This window comes from Chlorocebus sabaeus, chromosome 23 (genome assembly GCF_047675955.1).
Source record: "Chlorocebus sabaeus isolate Y175 chromosome 23, mChlSab1.0.hap1, whole genome shotgun sequence".
In the NCBI taxonomy this organism is placed as follows: domain Eukaryota; kingdom Metazoa; phylum Chordata; class Mammalia; order Primates; family Cercopithecidae; genus Chlorocebus; species Chlorocebus sabaeus.
The window spans coordinates 927,973-942,373 of record NC_132926.1 but is presented as its reverse complement, the minus strand read 5'-3'; the positions used below and the strand labels follow the sequence as shown (position 1 = coordinate 942,373).

Sequence of the window (14,401 nt, the reverse complement as noted above, 5' to 3'; positions counted from 1 at the left end):
TGCTGAAACTGTTCAATGACTTCCCAGGGTTCTTAGGCCAGAACCCTCAGCCTCCCCTCCAGGCCTGTCTAGTCCGTCTGTGCTCTTCTCTGCAGCATCACTGGCACCACACCCCTCCTTGCTCTGGGCAAGCCAGCTCCTCTGGCCTTCTTTCAGCTCTTGTTCTTGCCACTGAGACTTTGTATGTGCTGCCCTTGCTTTTACTTACCCTAGCTACTCATTCTACAGTTTTCTCCTCAAATCCCACTTTGGGAGGTAAACCTCCCTTTACATCCCAGAACATAATATTTTCATTGTAATTGGCTCTAATAAAACCAATTTTCTTCCCAGAAATACTTATTTTAGAATGTAATTTTATACTCATTTTAAAAAATTAGTGTAGTCCTCCTCCACTAGACTGCAAACTCCACCAGAAAAGGGACTGAGTATGAGTATTTCACAATTGTACGTCCAGGACGTAGCACAGTCCCTACGTACAATAAATATTTGTGATCAGATAAAAAAATAACTAGGAGTATGTGTGTGTATATATATGAGTGTGTGTGTGTATATATACTGTATATATATATAACTGTATATATATATATATATAACTCTGTGTGTGTGTGTGTGTGTGTATATATATATATATATACAGGGAGTTGGGCTCCCTTAAGGTTAGATAGAAAGGACATCTCTCTATCCAGAATACTATTCTCTTCAGTTTCCCTTTCAAGTACAATAATAGGAAAAAAAAATTAATGAGGGTCCTGTTGACAGAGGTGTAAAAACATGAGGCAGCTAAAACTTGAATTGTTGAATTCTACATTTTCACATTATATTTACCTGTGATGTGTTCCAAAATTTCATTTCATGGTGATAATGAATCTATGGGAAATTAGCATTCTATCACTCTTCACATGAGAGTGTTAGTGAAGGTTTTCCAAGTCATGTATCCTGCATAAAATGAAACATTTTTCAGGTAACCAACTTTGTAGCACACTCTTTCTATCTCAACAGTGTTCATCTTTACATCTCGGAAGGACCTAAGCCTAGAATTAGAGACAGCCATGAAGTTAGAGAATAATATTTTATTCTAAGGTCAATCACTGACAGGGAATTTTCTCCCATGATGCATGGATGTTTATATTTTTTAATAGGAATTTGTAAGTTAATAAGTAACCAGCCCCCTGCAAGCAAGGTTTTGACATATCCAAGGTCACACCAAAATTTGTGACCCACCTGGGACTAGAACTCAGACTTCTAGTTTCAGTCCACTGATCTTTTGTTAGTTCCTTCATTTATTGAGCAAATAAAACCTGAATGGCCCCCATGAGTCTGGCACTGTGTTGGTCACTGGGGAAACAAAGATGGAGACACTGCCCCTGTCCTTGTGGAATTTATTATTTGATGAAGGAGACCAAAGAAGAATGAATAAATACAACTGTGGCAAATGCTATTTGTAGCCACCACTCTTGGTGCCCCAGGTTGCATTTCCTCGGTTTGCCTCTGATTTCAGCTGCAGCTGTGGTGGACAGCTCCCGTGCCTGCTGACAGCTTCCCTCCTGCCCAGAGATGGCCCCTGCAGGATTTGGCTCAGACTCTGGCAGAGCAGCCCAAAGAGTGGTGTGACTCTCCCTGAGAGCAACCTTCAATCAGAATGGGATGCGATTAGGTAGATAAATATTCCATCCTTCCATCATTCAGAAGAACCATCCAAGATGCGTTCTACATGGTTCCTGAGAGGATCCCCTCATGATTGAGCCCCAGTGTCCACAGAAAGAACCAGCTCACTAATGTACCTATAGAGGCTTTTTCTCCTTCCCAGTCTCTCTCTTCCCCACTTCCTCACTCCTGCTTCCTAATAATCACCTCTGCCCAAATAAACTTCCTGCTCCTAAACCCTCGTTTCAGGTGCTGCTTGTAGAGGAAGTCACACCAATACACAATATCAGTGAATGAATTAATGCAGAGAAGGTACTGGAACCACGGTTGCAAACTGAAGTCTCTTTTGTTGGCTATCTACAAGGTCATTGTCTACAGTGCAATAGTTGTTTTTGTTTTACCTACTTGAAGATCATGTTGTTAAGTGTTGGGTGTGGGGGTGCAGGAGTGGAGTTTCTAGGTCAGAGCTGAATTGCTTCTCTAAAGAAACATAAATATATGTGTGGGAAGAAGGAAAACATTCAGGAGCAGAGAAAGCCAAGCTGGCACACCTAAGAGGAGAAAAGGTGAGCAGGAGAGAGGGTGGAAAAGATCTGAGTGTTGCAGATCTGAGTCAAAAAGATCTGAGTGTTGCTTTTGGAAAATGGAATGCTGGGGAGGTGTGATCTAAAATCCGCTGAGCTTTCCCCAGGCTTACACTGGGCCCTGTGTACCTTGAAGCTCTTGGGACCATACACAAAGGAGATGGCTTCAGAGTCAGTTCTGTGACTTCAGTCTGAGCGTCTACTCCTGGGAACTGATCTGCTCACAAAGATTCCCACCAAACAAAGGACAGTGAACAAGAAGTCGAACAGCAAAGATGTAATGAAATGTCTAGTTAGGGCGAGCATTCCTTAGGCTTTTCTATGAAAACCACTACTTATTTACAAGTCATGCCTTACAGGGCAGGAAAAAAGATTCATAATGAGGAAAATATTCTCAATCATCATAAATCAGATCCAGTCACTCTCCTGTGATGCTTCCCACCGTATTGCAATGATGTCTGGGTTACAGCCCCAGCTCCCAGCCTAGTGCCTGGCATGCAGTGGCACACGGTACATACTTATGAGAGAAAACCAGGAAGAAAGAAAAGAAGGGAGAGAATTAGATAGCTGGCTATTCAATCAATGAGTCATTAATCAAAAGATTTTAACAATGATGTAAATTCAAGATCAGTGCACTGAACCCAGTACATTAAATCTTCATGAGGATGAAAACAATAACATAAATCAGAATCTTCCTGGATCCTTTGGGTTAGGGATGGTTATGAAGGACTGGGGAGTGGGTGGATAGAACACTATGTTGCCATGGAGCAAGTGGGAAAAGGTTTTCTTTTTTTTCCTTTCATTTGAAAACATCAGTGGGTAAGAGGATGCTCTCTTATTAGTAATGAGATATGGGCTTCCTTCCAGAAAGTGACAGAGATTTTTCCAGCAAATCCATAGCCTTTGATGTGAGCACTACTGAGAAAATATCTTCAGCTGTGCAAGCATGGAAGAGAAATTTGAAGAAGGCATTTCATGTTCTCCTCTGTTGTATCTTTGATGTACACAAAGGATTTAGTCCTAGAAGATGAAGACCTTACCCGTTTTCTTCTCCCTTGAGGAGAGCTTTGTTCCACATTTTCCTGTGGGGGCATGATCCTGGTGAGTAGGTGGCACATAATTATTGGATGTTTTCATTATCCAAGTATTTGTTATCCAAGTCCCTGTAGACAACAGGTTGCAAAAAAAGCAAAAGTCATCATAACAGCAAAATATTTACCAATGAACTTACCACTTATTACCCCGACTTTAAAATTCCTTGCCAATTACAAATTATAATTACAAATTATCTATATTACAGTACAAATCTAAAGCAAATCGACTGCTAAGACAAGTGCAAATCTTTTAAAGGATACAGAGTTTCATACAGACAATCAAAGTGATCTGGGAGAAATGCTCTATATATAAGAAAAGCCTTTGACAAATGACAGTATTGCCTAGTTATACTACTTAACAGCTGAAAAAGAAAAAGAACTCATAAAGGCGATGACATAATAGCACTTATCAAGAAAATGTTGTGTATACTGAAGGAAGAAACTCAGGGAAATTGACCAATGCTGATTTTTTTCTCAAAATGACCTTTATTATGAACTTGCTGCTAAACTTAAACATGAAGTGAAAGATGCCATTAACGTGCTACCATAAAATTTGTGTGGAAAGATTATACCCCCAAAACTCCTATTCATTCTTCATCTTCAACATTGGTTCATGATTGTAATTATAACCTATATAATTACTGATTATATTAAAATAGGGGTTAAAAACTAAATTTAGTTTAAATTTTTAAGTTGAGTTCTCATCAAGTCTTTTGTCCCACTATTTACTTGAACAAGTGGCCCCTGTATCAAATGGCTTCACTCTCAGTGACCTCTGCATAAAGAAGACTTCTCCTCCTGAATCCGTCGATTTCTCCCACCAGCTCTGTCACTGCCTTAATTCAGACCACCATCCTTTCTCACTTAGATTACTACTACAAGGGCCTCCTATTGCCCCTGTCTCCTCATTTACCTTCTACAGTTCTTCCTCCCCACCGTAGCCAGATGGGATCTTCTCAAATGCCAAAATAGCAATGTCACTCTCCTACTTTCAATCCTTTCATGGGGTCCATCTTCCTTCATTGTGTATACTTCTTAGCACACCTTACAAAGTCCTTCATGACTGAACCCCTTTCTATGTTCAACTGGTTCTCTCTCCAACATCCTCAGCTCCAGCTCCTATACAGCTGTCCTCTTCATTCCAGTTTCTCATCATTCCCCAGTGCACTATTGTCTCACAGCTCTGGCTGTTGCGCCAGCCTAATGCCTGCTCAGCTTTCAGTTCTCAACTTAGAAAACTTCATCTAGGAAGCTTTCCCAGATTACCCAGGTTAGGTGCCCCTCCTTAATGGTCCCATAGCATCCTGTACAACTGACTATACTGAAGCACTTAATTTTATATTTATGGTTAGGGGTGAAGGCAAGGACTAAGCCTGACATACCAAGAGTCTGCAGCACCTTGCTTAGTCCTTGGCCCAGAGCAGATGATCTAGTAAGTGCCTAATCAAGAAATAAGTGGATGGATGGATGCAACACCAAGCAAACCAAAGCGAAATAAATATTATGTCACAAAAGGAATGACACCAAGCAATTAAGCTGAGGCATCTTGAAGTCTTGTGGGTAAGAAATCAGAAAGACATCAAAACTGTTCACAGCGATAATTTCTGGGGAGTAAGATTGAGGGAGTGCAAGAAAGGAATTTCATTTTTTTTTTTATTTTATACACCTAGTAAGTGTTAGACATTTCCATAAGTATGAATTACCACTATAATTTTTTTTTTTTTTTGAGACAGACTTTCGCTCTTATTTCCCAGGCTGGAGTGCAATGGCGCTATCTCGGCTCGCCACAACCTCTGCCTCCTGGGTTCAAGCAATTCTCCTGCCTCAGCCTCCCGAGTAGCTGGGATTACAGGCATGTGCCACCATGTCCAGCTAATTTTGTATTTTTAGTAGAGACAGTGTTTCTCCATGTTGGTCAGGCTGGTGTCAAACTCGCGACCTCAGGTGGTCCACCCGCCTTGGCCTCCCAAGGTCCTGGGATTACAGGTGTGAGCCACTTGGCCCAGCCAAGATTTCTCTGGAAGTATTACTTTCAATAGCAAAAACAGCAACTAGTTTTGCACCAACCTAATGTCATGCCTTTAAGTGCACGATTTCAGGTGCCTGCCTTTCAACCAACACTCAGTGAAGGAGCAGGAGAAACATTCTAAATGCTTGTCCTGCCATGGCCCCCACTGTCGTGGCTCCTGCTCTGCTCTCCTGCTGCCGCTGCAAGGAGACATCAACTGTGAGTTTTAAATTAGAGGCGATTCACCTCTGACACCTGCTCCCATGTCTTCATTTGAAAGTTTCTATTCTCAATTTTTTTTTTTTTTTTTTTTGAGATCTCAATTTTTTTTTCCTAAAATACCTGCAAATAGAGAAACTTAAAAATAAAAGCCATCAAAGAAATAAATGTTCTGGCATTTTAGCTTACTTGTTAGGTTATGTTTATATCTCAAGGAGTTTTGACTGTCATGGAATAACGTATCCTGAGAATTTGATGTATTTTCCTCAGGAAAGTGAGACTGATTTGGGGGGAAGGATGGGGTACCTGTGGAGGGAAGGAAATTTTCACTTTTTACTGTGTACCCTTCTGTACTGATCCAAAAAGTTTACAAGAAAAGCTCATATTACTTTTATAATAAAACAAAAGCTAATTAAAAATGCAAAAGCAAATATTGGCAAGCACTTCGCGAGGCTTTTAAAAAATACATTAACACTCCTGGCAACTCCGCAAGGTAGATATTATCTTCATTTTTAAAGATGAAGAAACTGAGACTCCAAGAAGTTCTAGGACTTGTCCAAGGTCATAAAGTTAATAAGCAGCCAACTGAGGACCAAAACACAAATCTTATTTGAAGGCTAAGGTATAGCTCCTTTAAAATGTAATACACAATGTTTTGTTTTATTAAACAAGCTGATAGTGGTTTGCTTGGAAGATAAGTGTGTTACTTTAGGAATAGAGAGAGTTTTTTTTCTTAGTTTAGAGCAGTAATAAAGCTTAGGGATACAAAATAAATGCCTTTCTGGAATAAGGTATCCAAATAGGAATTATTTTAGCTGCCAAATTGAAAACAAATTTCCTTCTAACACTATTATTAGTATCTTAAGCATGATCATATTTCCTAAATATTATCTCTCATGTTTGGCAACAACAAAGCCTTAGACATAGAGCCTTGCATAGAGAAAACAATTAATACTTATTTTAAATTTGTTAAAACATGAATATGTCTGTATTTAAATGCACGTGTGTGTGTGTTTTCATGTATGTATTTGCATATTCTAGAAAAATATACATTCAAATTTTAGCTGTTGTACTCAAATGATGAGATTAGAAAAACTTTTAATGCTCTGGAATTTTGTAGACTTTTTCAATTCTCTCTCTCTTTTTTTTTTTTTTTTTTTTTTTCTTTTTTGAGATGGAGTATTGCTCTATCACCCAGGCTGGAGTACAGTGGCACGATCTCGGCTCACTGCAACCTCTGCCTCACAGGTTCAAGTGATTGCCCTACTTCAGCCTCCTGAGTAGCTGGGACTACAGGCACATGCCACCACACCCAGCTAATTTTTTTATTTTTAGTAGAGATGGAGTTCTGCCATGTTGGCCAGGCTAGTCTCGAACTCCTGACCTCAGGTGATCCACCTGCCTCAGCCTCCCAAAGTGCTGGGATTACAGGCGTGAGCCATCGTGCCTGGTCGACTTTTTCAATTCTCTAAAATGGCTATTTGTTACTTTTATAAGCAAAAGGAAAAGAGTGGGAATTGTGCTCCAAGATAAGGAGACATTATAAAACCATAGCAGTCATGTGTATTGGTTTAAGGATAGACAAACTGACCAACGGAACAGAACAGAGAACCCAGAAATACATATGAATATTTGATACCTGACAGGTAATAGAAGCAGCGTGTGCTGGGGCAGGGTTGGGTAGAGGACAGGGAGAGGAAATTCAATAGATGAGCTGGCAAAAACAGCCTTCCATCATAGAAAAACATTATATTGGGCCCCTACCTCAAATCATATTCAAAAGTCAATTATAGATATATAAAGGACTTAAGTGTCACAAATAAAACTTTAAATTTAAACTTTCAAAAGAAATTAAAGGAGATTGAGAGAAATTTGTTAAACAAGATACAAAGAGTGCTAATCGTTAAAGAGGAGATTGATAAGTCAATGCCATTAAAACCAAGAACTTATGCTAATAATAACTTAAAGAAATTAAAAAAAACCAAGTCACATGCAGGAAGAAGATATTTGCAATTATATAACGACCTACAGATTAGTACACAAAATATAAGGAACTCCTACAAATCGACAAGATAAAGCAAACAACTCAATAGGAAACTGGTAAAAGACATGAACAGACACATTCTGGCGGGAGGATAAATTATTCCAGTCACTTTGGAAAATAATTTTGCAATGCTGGTAAAGTTGAACATTCACATACCTCCTCCTCAGCAGTTTTACTCCTGAGTGTATTCCCAAGAGAAAATCTTGTTCATGTGCCCATGAAGACAATGTTCAAGAAGGTCTATGCAGCACTCCCCATAATAGCAAAAAACTGGAAACAACTGAAATGCTAACTGACAAGAAAATTAATCAAATTGCCTAAGATAGTGCCTGGTATACAATAAACACTCAATAAATGGTAGCTGCTATGGTTTGAATATTCATTCCCTCCAAAACTCATGTTGAAATTTAACCCCCAATGTGGCAGTACTGAGAGGTGGAACTTTTAAGAAGTGTTGGATCACCTTGTGCATGGGTTACTCCATTCATAGATTAATGGATTAATGGGTTATCATGGGAGTGGGACTGGTGCTTTGCAAGAAGAGGAAGAGAGACCTAAGCAAGCACACTCAGCCCCTCACCATGTAATGCCTTGAGCTACCTTTGGACTTATGGGGCCCCTTGATCTTGGACTTCTCAGCCTTCATAACTGTAAAAAATAAACGTCTTCATCATAAATTACCTAGTTTCTGATATTCTATTATAAGAAACACAAAATGAACTAAGAGAGTAGCCATTATCATTAGTCCTGAGCATCAATTTCTTCATGTATAATATGGAAACAACAATACATATTTTATGGAAATGTGTACAGAATTAAGTGAGAAATATATGCAAGCCCTTGGAATGTAAGAGATGTTTGGTAAGTGTTACTGGTTCCTCACAAATCAGAGTGAGGGCTGGGAGTGAGCCACTGGGCTGACTCACTGGAGCCACACATACAATGGAAAAGTGTATATAATGCAATATTGCCAGTCAAGGCCCACCCTTGGCAGGTTTCCAAGGCTACTCATTTTGTTTTGAGTCAACATTTTAATGTTCACTCTATGCCAGGAAAGCACCTTCTGAAGTGGTGATACTATTATATCCATTTTATGTATATAGAAACTGAGCCCTTGAGATTTGAGATGACCCCCAGGTTACCCACCTCCTAAGGAGTAGCTCTGGGTTTGAGCTCAAGTTGTCTGCTCCAGGGCCCACTCTCAAAACCATCACCCTCTTCTAAGCAAAGTAACTCAGGAATGGAAATCCAAACATTGGATGTTCTCACTTGTAAGTGGGAGTTAAGCTGTGAGGAGGCAAAAGCATAAGAATGATATGATGGACTTTGGGGACTTGGCTGGGGGGAAGATTGGGAGGGGGTGAGGAATAAAATACTGCATATTGGGTAGAGTGTATACTGCTTGGGTGACAGATACACTAAAATCTCAGAAATCATCACTGAAGAACTTATCCATGTAACCAAAAATCACTTGTACCCTAAAAACTATTGAAATTAAAATAATAATAATAATAAAACGACTGCCTTCTACTGCTTTCCTAATGCCACCAGAGCCTACTACCACCAGGACTAAACATCAACTCTAACAGAAAGTTGAACAGAATCTCAACTGGCAGAAACTCCAGGATCCTCCTTCTGTTCTCTAACCCCAACCAAGGCGTGTGTGTATATATATATGTGTGTGTGTGTGTGTGTGTGTGTGTGTACTGAGGAGTGGGCCCAGTCTTGACGGCCAATGGGAGACCTTGAAGCAAATGTGAGCTCTGAGGAGCAGAAACTGCAAATGGTTAAAAGTATTATTCCCAGAAGGGCACCAAAAAGTCAAGTAAGCAATTCTTGACCTTTCAGAAGCGATTATGAGGAAAACATAAAGAAACAATTCTGCAGGCTTAATGAAGGAAAGCTGTGAAAAGTGTAATGGGCTATTTGTGCACATCTCAAAAGCATCATATAATTTGGCACAATTGGCAGTCTACTCTCCAGCATGGCCAAGCGGGGTGTTGCTGTTCAGGCCCAAATGGCTTTGGCAAAGCCAGGTCCCCACCTCTATCCCTTCTCTAAAACCCAGGGTGTCTATGATTTAATTTCCGAGGCTTAAACATCACTTGCTGAAATGAGATGTGGCACAGGCTCAGCCATTTTCCCCAACTGCAAAAATACGTTTTAGCTTCAAAATATGAGCCCTATTTTCGTTTGGTTTGGGATTTTTTTCCTGCTACAATTACAGAGGGGTTTGTTTTGTTTTTTTTTTTTTTTTGAGACGGAGTCTCACTCTGTCGCCCAAGCTGGAGCGCAGTGGCCGGATCTCGGCTCACTGCAAGCTCCGCCTCCCGGGTTTACGCCATTCTCCTGCCTCAGCCTCCCGAGTAGCTGGGACTACAGGCGCCCGCCACCTCGCCCGGCTAGTTTTTTGTATTTTTAGTAGAGAGGGGGTTTCACCGTGTTAGCCAGGATGGTCTCGATCTCCTGATCTCGTGATCCGCCCGTCTCGGCCTCCCAAAGTGCTGGGATTACAGGCTTGAGCCACCGCGCCCGGCCTTTTTTTTAAAATTACATTTTCAGGCAAATTGTTCATTAGGTCGACTCAGCTCTTCATGATTTTGGTGGAGGCTGGTGGAAGAGTGAAGTGGTAGGGTACTTCATTATTTTTAAAAATGGTTATTGGCCATGTTCGGCTCCCATATTTCATTCCCAACTTCGTAAGGTCATTTAGTATGCAGCTCTGTGCATAAGCTCATCAGCTGCTACATTACCACAATGGCTCTTCTGGAGCCATAATAGTCTACTATGGAAATGATCCATGGATTATTTAAGTTTATAAGGTCTAATACACTTACAAACAAAGAGGTTTTTTTTTTTTTTCCACCATTTTTCCATTATTTATTCCTCATTAGTCTCCCCATCATCACCACCACCACTTTTTTTTCTGCTTTTTAATACACATGCAAAAATAACACCCCAACCCAGGAAGAAATAGTCCCAAGTCTGTTTAACTAAAGCTAAGAGAAAGCCGAGAAAATGATTCCACCAAAGCAATGATTTTCAGTTAATCCTGGGCTTCAGTCTATGTTTTGCTCCTGCAGATTTTCTGTTCACAGTCCATATTGGCTTCCAAATAAATAAATACATGTATGACTTTGGGGAGCATGGTTTTCTACTTTTAGTGGTATTCCCACCATTTCCAGGACCATTGTATGACTTCTCTATAGTGTTGCTGTGTTTGCCATAAATGATTTGAGTCTATCTCAGGTTCTTGACCATTCTCAAATGGAGTGATAAAAGTAGAAAACAAAACTGGTGATCATGTATTTAATACAAGCATTTTTAATTAACTTACTTAAAAGAGAGAAAACTTTGTCTCAGGCTGACAGAGATCACTAGGCAGAGAGCAAACTGAAATATCTCCAGCGGGCCAAGCAATGCTGGGATTAGAGCCCATGTTTGCGAGAGCCATAAACAAAAGCAGCAGCGAAGTGAATTTAATGATAACAAAAACATGCCCTGGACAACCGTCACTGCTCATATTTGATTTAGATAATTCTTTGCCAGCAGTACAGCTTTGCCCTTCACTTCTGACACCAGAGAATAGATTGTTTTCTTAGAACTGGCATATTCAAGTGAAAGGTCTTTTTAGACATCTGTAGAAGAGCATCCACTGGGAAAAGGGGACTGACCGCAAGCATTTATCATCTCTCCCTGTCAAGACCCAATAAACGGTAGTAGGAGAAAAAACCCATAACAAAGACAAGCACAAACGGAGGACCATCAATGAATACCATCACACAATTTCTAATAGATGGGTAGAGAGTGGAAGTCAGTTGGTGGATGAAAAAGAGGGAGTCAGGAAGTGGGCGGTGATTACAAAGAAGGAAGGAGACAATTGCTAGGAAAGCCCTAGAGAAGCTAGAGTCACGATGGGCAGAGTCAATAAAGGGTAAGAATAAAAAAGAGGCGAATTGAATTTATCTTTAGAAGGTCTTTTTCCACTAGCTCCCTTCCTCTCTTGACTCCCCCATTCTCAACTCTGTTTCAAGCAGGGCAGCACTTGGTTGATGGGGCAACTGTGGCTCCCACACTCCCCTCACAGTTCCCCTACCCCAAGTAAGCAAAGCTAGGTCTCACCCTACTGCCACCACCTTCCCTCCCCAGCATTTTACCTCCAGGTTGAAAACCCAGATAAATCTTGTCTTTAAAAAGCTGAAGCAACTTCCTGGAGAGGAGGGAAGGCTAGGGAGGAGGCAGACTCTGCCACAGCACAGGCGCCAACTTTCTGGCATTTGAGAGGCTCCAGTCTAGAAAGTGGCTCCCTGCCTGCTCACCCTGCAGTGAAACCAGCTGAGAAATCAGAGCTTGAATCCTCAGAGCTCCCAGACAGCCTTCCCATTCACAGGATGATGGTACAGAGGCCTACGTGGACCAGTGTTGTCATCCCTGTTGTTGACATTGTCATTGTCATCATCACCATCATCAAACACTCACTGAGCACTATCTGACATCACTTCTTGGATCCTTAAAGGCACTGCAAACTTTTGCCCCACACTGCGCTCATCACATTCTCTCCCAACTTCCTCCCTAAACTGCTCCTTTTCCAATATCATATCAACCATCATAATTAAAATTTATAGAGCATTTACTCTATGCCAGGCATTGATCTAAGCACATTACATATAATAACTCATTTAAACTTAACAACAGCCCTTGGTGAGGGGAGAGGCTAGGCTGAAATCAACAAGGACACTCTCGTTAGCACGTGAGGTCAACCAGTTAAAGAGGCCTCTGAAAAAAGAGACTTGAATCTCTAAGACTCCAATTATTTGTTGTGATTTTTTTCTCTGATTCTAAATAAATTTCATATCAAATTTTTGATGAGTTTCTGCATGTCTGTGAGTATGTGTGTGTGTGTGTGTGTGTGTGTGTGTCTAGTTTTATGATCTTTTCTATAAAAATTTTTGGCCTCCAAATCTTGAATTCAGCCCTGGGTTACCTACATAGAACAAAAATCGAACCTATTTGAGAGCTCTCATTAGTAACACTGATATCTGACAAGCGTGTAATAGAACCCAGTGTATAGACAGTACTCAGAATCCGCAGACACTGCTCACAGTGCTTCATGTATATTAGCTCACTGTATCAGTCAGGGTTCTCCAGAGAAACAGAACCATTTATTATGGAATCTGGCTCATACAAGTTTGCAGGCTATGAAGCTCCATGATCTGCTGTCTGCAAGGTGGAGAAGCAGAAAGCTGGTGGTATAATTCAGTCAAGGACCAAAGGCCTGAGAACCTGGTGGAGGGTGGGAAGCACACTCAGACCCTGAAGGCCTGAGAACCAGGAAAGCTGATGTCCAAGGACAGTAGATGGGTGGTGCAGTTTAAGAAGGGAGAGAATTTGCCTGTCCTTCACTTTTTTGTCCTGTTCTGGCCCTCAACAAATTAGATAATGCCCACCCACATTGGTGAGGGCAGATCTTCTCACTCAATCCACTGATTCACAAGTAATGTGAATCTCTTCCAGAAAAACACCCAGAAACACACACCCTTACAGACACACCCAGAAATAAGGTTTTCCAGCTACCTAGTCATTTCTCAGTCTAGTCATGTTGACACACAAAATCAACCATCACACTCAATCCACTTCCCCTGTTTTATAGATGAGGATACTGAGACACAGGATATTTCAGTGATCTGCCCAGATAAGCAGGTACAGTGGTTCAGCTGTTAACCACTACAGTACTGTCTCTTGGGTAATTATAAAGCCTACAGGGCTAAAAAATTACTATTAAAGTTTCATATGTACAACAAAACTGCTTTTTTTTAAATATGTGCTCTCCTCCAAAAATTAAACATAGAATTACCATATGATCCACTTCTGGGTATATGCCCCTAATAATTAAAAGCAGGAACTCAAGCACATACTTGTATACCTATGCTCATAGTAGTGAAACGGGAGAGTTCCCTGGTCCCCCTCACAGGATGTGTGACAGGGGTGTGGCTCACCTGTTCGGTGGCCACTGCTGCTCAAACCCCTGAGGGGAGGAGGGCACACAGACAGACAGGTGCAGGAGACCAAGTGGGCATGTGTTATGGTATCCCCTTTTAGCCCTCCTGTCCACAGACGGCTTGAGTGTTAACCAGCACAATGGACTCTCTGCCTTTCTACAAGGGCAGAGGGACAGTGTGACAACTTTCTGTTTCCTAACTCTTGCCCAGCATCTTGAAAGAATCGGGTCACTCAAGGATGAATGTGGAGTTTTATTGAGTGGTGGAGATGGCTCTCAGTGGAATGGATAGGAAGTCAGAAGCAGGGGATGGAGTGGGAAAATGAGCTGATCTTCCCCTGGAGTTTGGCCTTCCAGCAGCTGAACTCTTCTCCAACCACCTCCAGCTGAACTCCTCTCAGTGCCCAGACATTCTTCCTCTTCTCTCTTTCTCTGCCACGTTGTTCCATTGTCCATCTGCTTGTCTGCTTGTTTCCTTGCCTACTCTTCTGCTTCTGGAACCTGGGGTTCAGGGTTTATATGAGTTCAGGATGGGGGCCCTTTGCCAGGGAAGCGTCCTCTTCTACCCAGTGTTCCCCTGTCTCCTGTCCGTATCAGCAGTATACTTCACAATCGCCAAAAGGTGAAAGACACCCCAGTGTCCATTGATGGATGAATGGATAAACAAAATGTGGTATATGTATATAGTGAAATATTATTCAGCCTTAAAAAGGAAAGATATTTGGACACATGCTACAACATGGATGAACCGTGAACACACTATGCTGAGTTAAATAAGCCAGTCACAAAAGGACAAATATTGTGTGATTC

At 41.1% G+C, this 14,401-nt stretch overlaps 1 protein-coding gene across 24 annotated transcripts in view; it reads right to left on the bottom strand.

The window, feature by feature from the left end:
* LOC119625880 (extended synaptotagmin-2-like) overlaps positions 1-14,401 on the bottom strand; it is a 157,206-nt gene that overhangs the window by 77,151 nt on the left and 65,654 nt on the right. For 15 of the 24 annotated variants that reach the window (XR_012090735.1, XR_012090729.1, XR_012090737.1 and 12 more), the window contains exons 9-13: positions 8,740-8,880; positions 7,750-7,885; positions 5,739-5,855; positions 3,269-3,391; positions 826-936 (exon numbers count right to left, since the gene is read on the bottom strand). The gene's annotated coding sequence lies outside the window, so the exon portion shown is untranslated. Of the gene's footprint in view, positions 1-825; positions 937-1,055; positions 1,629-2,490; positions 2,746-3,268; positions 3,392-5,738; positions 5,856-7,749; positions 7,886-8,739; positions 8,881-13,831; positions 14,093-14,401 lie in introns of those variants that run through there. The other 9 variants (XR_012090733.1, XR_012090738.1, XR_012090739.1 and 6 more) reach the window with 4 other exon arrangements.